This window comes from Eutrigla gurnardus, assembly GCF_963514095.1.
Source record: "Eutrigla gurnardus genome assembly, chromosome: 24".
Classification (NCBI taxonomy): domain Eukaryota; kingdom Metazoa; phylum Chordata; class Actinopteri; order Perciformes; family Triglidae; genus Eutrigla; species Eutrigla gurnardus.
Genome location: NC_139935.1, coordinates 13653700 through 13660955, shown reverse-complemented (window position 1 = coordinate 13660955; position 7256 = coordinate 13653700). Strand labels below are relative to the sequence as shown.

Below are 7256 nucleotides of genomic sequence, written 5' to 3'. Positions count from 1 at the left end.
ACCAGTTATTCAAATTCTGTTAAAAGTGGTATGAATAATTAATAAAAGTTCTGAAAATTCCCTAATGAAAGAAGTGGAATACTGGGTCGGTATTGAAGACGCGGATGTTTTTTATGATTGAGTCTCCAATTATTAATGTGGTTGGGGAAAAAAGGGGGCAGGGGGGTGACGGTTTCTGGCTCACCTGGCAGCCAGTGGCATCAGGAGTTGGAGTTGGTTTCCTGTCCGGGTCCGGGCGAGGAAACCAACCGGAGCGGCGGAGCACAGCCTCTTTCAGAATCTTGCGTCGGGCGGAGGAGGTCCGGTTCGAAGGCCGCTGAGGTGGCTCCCCTGTGTGTTCCCCAGCCACCCGGGCCTCATCATTGCAGCTCCTCACCGGCGAGGCCACGGGGTCCGCAGGTAGTACAGGTGTGCCCCGGTCCAGGAGAGGAGGAGGCGCGGAGAGAACCGGGTCGTCATCGGCCAGAGCAGTGTAGCGGTTGGAGAGGTTAACGGGAGGTGGAGAGACAGACCCGGCCGAGCCTCTCTTACATCCCCGGACTGCAACCTCAGCCCAGGTTGACCCATGATTTGGGGTTAAGCAGGAGGGCCGGCAACTGGTGGATAGATCCCACACTACTGTATCCTGCAGGGTTGAGCTTGGTAGTTTTTTGGAATGGTCGGCTGCTAAAAAACTGGTCAGTACAGGAAGACGGGAGGAGAAACTAGTCAGCAGTGAGTCCTTCTTCTGCAGTTCGTCAGAGAGCCGACGGATGTCCTCCTTAAGGTCTGACATCTTTTTATATGCCTTTTTTAAAAGCTCACTGTCTTCGCAGGGCATGGCAGGCATAGTTGCCAGGGCCTCGGCTTCCGCAGCAGCAGACGGAGAGAGCGGTTCTTGGTAGAGGTCCTGCCGTCCGATCATTAAAATATGCAAGTCTGATAAAAAAGCATGGTATAAAATATGAGCTAAAAAATGGATAAAAAAGTAACAAGGATAAAAGTAGCTATAAGGGGAGCAGTTTCCCCTGGCGTCCAAACAAAACAAAACGGCGCACAGGCGCAGGAAATGTGCGTCACCTGTTACCTGTCACCTCTCACCTCACAATGAGTTGAAAAGTAGTAGGACCAAGGACTTATTAACTAACAAGGAAGATGTAAAAAATATCAATCAATTGTACCTGCCAAACCCATCTTTTAATAAATGAAAGCTTTAAATATCATTTCATATAATGTGAATGGTATCAATAACCCAATTAAGCGTAAGAAATTATTAGTAAAGCTTAAAAAAAGACATATCTTGTGAAATCAGAACATGAAAAACTTAAGAAACTTACAAACGCCAAGGTTTATTATTCTTCATACAAATCTTGTAGAAGATGGGTTGCAGTTTTAATAATGCCTCAAATAGGTTTCACACTGAAGAAATTAATTGCTGATAAAGAAGGCAGATAAGTAATGGTTGTAGGAATGATTGAACAAGTAATGGTTTCATTTATGAATGTTTACAATCCTCCTGAAGAAGGTCCGGATTTAATTAAAAAGGGTGTTGAAATGATTGTATTGGAAAGTCGAGGGGTCACTATTGCCGCTGGTGACTTTAACCTCATACACTCTAAAAAGTGTATTTCAGCAGTAGTTGAAGTTACGTAAGGTTCTGAGTGAGTTTCATTATGATTTCTGCTTTAGTGGAGGCACTCTACATTTGTGGAGTATATCAACTTGTTATTAAGTGTTGTTCCCTTAGTACACATGTAACCTGCTATTCTCATTTGAGTGAACCTGCATCAATTCGGTTTCTCGTGACGCTGTGCGTCTGACGTCATGACGTCTCCGCCTTCTCCAGAATTTTCTACCTGCGGTTTAGACGCCATTTTTTCGGCTCCAGCAATTTGGGAAGAAGGTAACGAAGATATTACTTTTTACATCGTCATTGAAGGTAAGTCAAATGTAGAACAAATATTTTAATACGTTAGATATAAAAATAGTCCAACTGTATCGTTAAGTTTGTTAAGTGTTTAGTAAACTGACCAAACCAGCTATCATTCAGCCATGCTAACATTAGCGAAATGGACAGGTTAGTAGTTTTTTGGTTTACTGTTAGTTATTCATTAGCATTAGCACATTATAGCGGCAAACTGGGCCGCGGTTCTCTTCAGACTACGTTACTTCGGGCCCGCACATTTATACATGAGTGTGTGCATGTCTGTCGGCGCGCACAGTTCATGTGGTCATGGCCACGGGTGGTGTGGGAGGTAAGGTTAACTAAGCTCAGCTTGTACTGATAATAACCACAAATTACTCTGATCACCGCCGACTTCATTGTTCACAAGTGAGAGAAAATCATCCGCGGCCCCAACATGCGGCGCGTGTGTGCGCACTCTCAGCGGAGTCAGTGTGTCGGGGCGTCGGAGGTGAGAAGTAGAGCTCACCACAATATGCATATTTTGTAGGCTTTCCGCCGATCTGATCGGCTATAGCTGATCCGTTTTGAGCCCTGTCACTATGTGACGGACAATAACGTTTTTTTTTAATCATTAGATGTCGGTTACAAACAAACATGTCGGTGCCGTGGAACTTCTTTGGAGTAAATGAGACGGATAAAACACAAGCAATTTGTAATCTATGCAACGGGAGCATCTGCAAAAAGTTTCAACGCGACAGTGACGTCATTGATCCGATCGTGATCGGTTATTGATTTATTTAAACAGCGAGACCTGCTGACATCAAAAGACACTGTCGTTGTACAAATGAAACCAAACGAACTTGTAAAAGTGTATTATTACATTTAAGACCAGCGTATATGATATATATATATATATATATATATATATATATATATATATATATGATTTCTTTCTTCCTTTTTTTTCATGACTGGCGGTGGGCTCAAGCTGTACACTCATTTGGACCACCTAAGGTAAGTAGCACTGCTACAGACCAGGCTGAAATGTGGCTGTATGTCACTTACAGGATAGTGTGTTTTGAAGTGAAAAAAATATTTGAAAAAATAAATACAATTTCAACACTTACAGTAAATGTGAAATGCAGGTGATTGTTATATATTGTAATATTGCCCAACCCTACATCTGTGTTTTTTTTGTTTTTTTTCAAATGATTTCTATACACCCAGTAAAGCGCATCTCTTTGTTTCTCCAGTGTTACGCTTCACATGGAGATGTAAGGACTGTGGGACAACATTAACAAAAGATCTGAACTGCTCAAGCACGACAAACTGATTCAAAGGCATTACGGACGAGGCCACTCATATCCATGCACTTATTAAACCAAGAATGCAGGATTTCAAGGACAGATGGCCTGCACTCTTCACACAGAAAGAGGTAAGAATGGAACTGAAGTGATCAAAGTCTGTATGCTTCAGGATTTATTGCAGTTAACTTTTATGAATTGGTCATAACTTGACGTGGTTGAGATTGTATAACACTGAACTTAATGACGGAATTTACATTTTGAATTTCCACGTTATACTTTTTGGGGTATAGACATTTTGGCATACAGGATGAGATTGGTTGCATTTTGTTCCATAATACAAAATCTACTGTCATTTGTGTTTTGTTTTTAGATAAATACAGAGTTCCAGAGGCTCGTGGCTGTTCCTCTTGAGGGGAAGTTCATGGCCCAATTAGACGTGCACTCAAGTCAGCTGATCAAAGTCATCCGTGCCAAAGGAGGAGCAACACGCCGAAAGACTGCAAACATCATGGACACATTGGACCAGGTAAATCTGTACCATCAAACGAGACACGTCTTAACTAAGAGGGCTGTCAAAATATATCTGAATCCTTCATAAATACATTAATATGGGCAGGCCAATGCTAATCATTGCTTTCATATGCATGAATGTTTTTAATGACTCAAAAACTACACCACTGAACTCATCCCCTTTTTCTTTCTATAATGAATCTCTGGGCTTGCGAATTACTGTTTTTAAGTAAAGTACATGTAAGAGTTAAGCAATAAGAGTAAGGATGTCTGTCTTATGAAATTTAGAACTTAAAATGTATCAACATTTGTTGTTCTAGAATGTGGACATTAATCTTCGGAGGGAATGTGTGCTGAAAGCCCTCACCATCTTCCTGGGAGAAGATGCAGATGACCTGATCAAGGAATATCTTGTAAGTTTCAACAGTTTATATGTCAGCACATCTAAGGGACACAAAAAAACTGTTGGAACAAACATAACACCTGAACCATAGTTGGAGACATGTTGTATTTATTATCATGGCCATATTTCTCCTCCCCGTCTCCCCTCTTTTCCTTCTCTCCTCTCCTTGTCTCCTCTTCTTCTCCGCCTCCACTTCTCCTTCCCTCTTCTGCTCATCTCCTCTACTTCTCCCCTCTCCTCCTCTTTTCCTTCCATCTTCTCCTCCTCGTCTCCTCTTCTTTTCCTCCCCTCTCCTCTCTTTGCTTTCTCTCTCCTCGTTGTCTCCCATCTCCTCTTCACCTCATCCCTTCTTCTCCAACCCCCTTTCTCCTCTCTTAGCCCTCTCTCTCTTCTCCTCCCCTCTCCTTCTTCTCTCTTTTCCTTCTCTCTTCACCTCCTTGTCACCTCTCCTCCTCCTTCCCTCTCCATCTCTCTTTGCCTTCTCCTAGATTAAGTGTACTAGAAAAAGAGAGATTTTTGTTAGTTGTTGCTAGAACAACCATAACACCTGAACCATGGTTGGATTGCTGACGTGTATTTATTATCACGACCATATTGGACATTATGTAATTCCCAGCAACAATACACACCACACCATCCTTCTCTCTTTACTGCCTCCCATAGGTGTTGCATGGCTATATTGGCGCTCGACGGCAGATTTATGCGGGTTGAACGATGTTGTGTGCACGATGTTATTTTTGAAAACAGAGCAGGGGGGGGGGGATATTCGTGTCTCTAAATACCCTGCTACGTGTAAACATGGCCTTAGTTGATTATACAAATTCAAAGGAATAGTTTGACATGTTGGGAAATCTTATCTTTCTTGCTTACAATTAGATTGTCAGATTGATACACCTCTCTCTGCTGTTTCTGGTGTGTGATGACACCCAGCCAAGATATAGCCTAGCACATAACACATATTGGTACATCACCCAAACACTTCATCATAGTAAGAAGAAGTGAGGCTAATGACGATTTGTGTTTGTGTCCTGTACCCCCTCTGTAGGACTGTGGAGCAGAGGGACCTGGAGCAGCTCACCATGGCAGTGTTTGTGATTCGGAAGGAGGGGGAATTTCCCTCCGTTTGTAGGGAAAGGTTGCATTTCAGTTTTGATGTGTTCTGTTATACAACAAACTTGTGTGACAGTGTGTAACAGTGTGATTTAAAACTCTAAAAGAAGTGTTCATATTTTTTCATCCCTATTCGTCAGCTAAACTGTTCAGATTCATAATATTCATTGGCTATAGCTAAAGAGAAGTTTCTGTATACTCTTGGGGCACTTTTTCATAGTTGTGATAACACTGTATGTGTTGAGATTGTTAGGCATATTTGTGTACTACTTTGTTGCACTATTTCACACTTTGCTGACAACTTGTTGGTCCTACTAACAGTTACTTGTGCATTTTGTGCATATGTGTTTTTAAAAAGGACAAATGTGTAATGTGTTGGCCCAAAAGCTGTGTTGGTGGCCATAAAGTTAATGGTTTGTTACATTTTTATTTAATTTAATTTAATTTAATTTTAGGGTTACTCCAAAAAGTAATTTACACTAAACCATATTATTAGTTTAGAAAAGAGCAATATTTTACTTCTGGGTTATGCAAATTATTGAGTTGGGAAACTCAAAAACTTTAAGTTGACCTGCCTTAATTTTAAGTTAGATTAATGCAAATGTGACTAAATCAATTGTCAATCAATTTAAACTAACTTAATTCATTTAGGTGTTACCAAATGAAACAATTCAATTAAGTTGGTTAAACAATTTTCTTTTTTCAGTGTAATGGACCTGAGTAAGGATACACATAGGGCCCTAGTTTCGTGGCGCAGCGCAGCGCGGCGCAGGGTGGCGGAGCCGGCGCAATGCAAGTTTCGACCCACGCAGCCTTGTGCACGGTCAGTTTGGCAGTTTGGTGGATCGCCTGCGCCAAGATGGGTGTGGCGGCGCAGCAGGGGGAGGCGTCACAGATTCAGCTTGGCGGAGTGGAAGTTTCGTGGTAAAAAGCCTCACCCAGACTGCGCTGAAAGCTCGCCAGCTCCAACCTGGTCTACTTTCGGCGCAAGGCGTAAATAAAGTCCATTCATTCAATGCGAATCACAGCTGGCGGATCGGAAGTTTGGCTGACGGCGCGCAGTGTGCACACGTCACCGAGACCTCACAGGCACCTTCCACAGTTCCAGGCCCATTTAATGCAATAAATAATCAAAACAAACACTATTTAATGCAACTAATTGAATCAACACGTGAATTTATATCTATAAAGATTGTCCCGTCACATCTCACGTCATCTGACGTTACGCACACGTAACGGAAACTCTGGACGGAAACTAACGGTCCCTCTGGGACCAAACATCTCCTTCTCTCTCTATTGTTTTGTATAATATGGGCATTGTTATTATTATGATATGTGTGCACAGCGCGTGATGCGCGTGGTGTCATCGGGTTGTCAAGTGACGGAACTTGCACTGAACCTCCCCTAACGCATTAAAGGAGAGGAGAGGAGCTCATTTGATTGGTGAAGATCTGAATCGGCTGTATTAATCCCAGTCCACGCCTCGTCTCCTCCTAGTCTCCCACTCACGCCTTCTTCTCCTCCCTCTTTCCCACTTGCGCAGGTGGGTGAGATAATATATGACTGAGAAACACTCTAGAAATTTGAGCTAGAATCAAAAATGTTGTTGAAATAAAGAAAGACTTACTGGCTCTGAGAGAGATAAAAGAAGACCCTGAATTCAAGCCTAACAAAACGGATGAAGCCTTTGACATTTGGGCACAAAAGGGATTGACCATTTTTGGGCAGTGTTTAAATGAGAAGGGAATAATACAATTTGAATATTTAAGTAAAGCGTATCATTTGCCGCATTCCCACTTCTTCCGATATTTACAAATAAGACGTTATATCCAAAATAGTGAAATAAAAAATAAGACCAGCAGAGACTTAAATCCACTGGTGCAATTTTTGATAAAGAAATATGATAAAACTAAAGTTCCACATCAAATCTCGGCTGTATATACTATTTTGGAAAATAACTGTAAATATGAAGATACAAAGGCAAAATTGAAATGGGAAGAATTGAATATAGGCCTATCAGAGGAGAGTTGGAAGGAAATGA

General features: G+C 41.8%; 1 long non-coding RNA gene across 1 annotated transcript; it reads left to right on the top strand.

Moving 5' to 3' along the window:
• Positions 1-2879: 2879 nt before the first annotated feature.
• LOC311009890 lies at positions 2880-4107 on the top strand. The gene is made up of 3 exons (XR_014596706.1): positions 2880-2899; positions 3563-3718; positions 4023-4107. It is a non-coding gene; the product is annotated as an uncharacterized lncRNA (long non-coding RNA).
• Positions 4108-7256: the final 3149 nt, after the last annotated feature.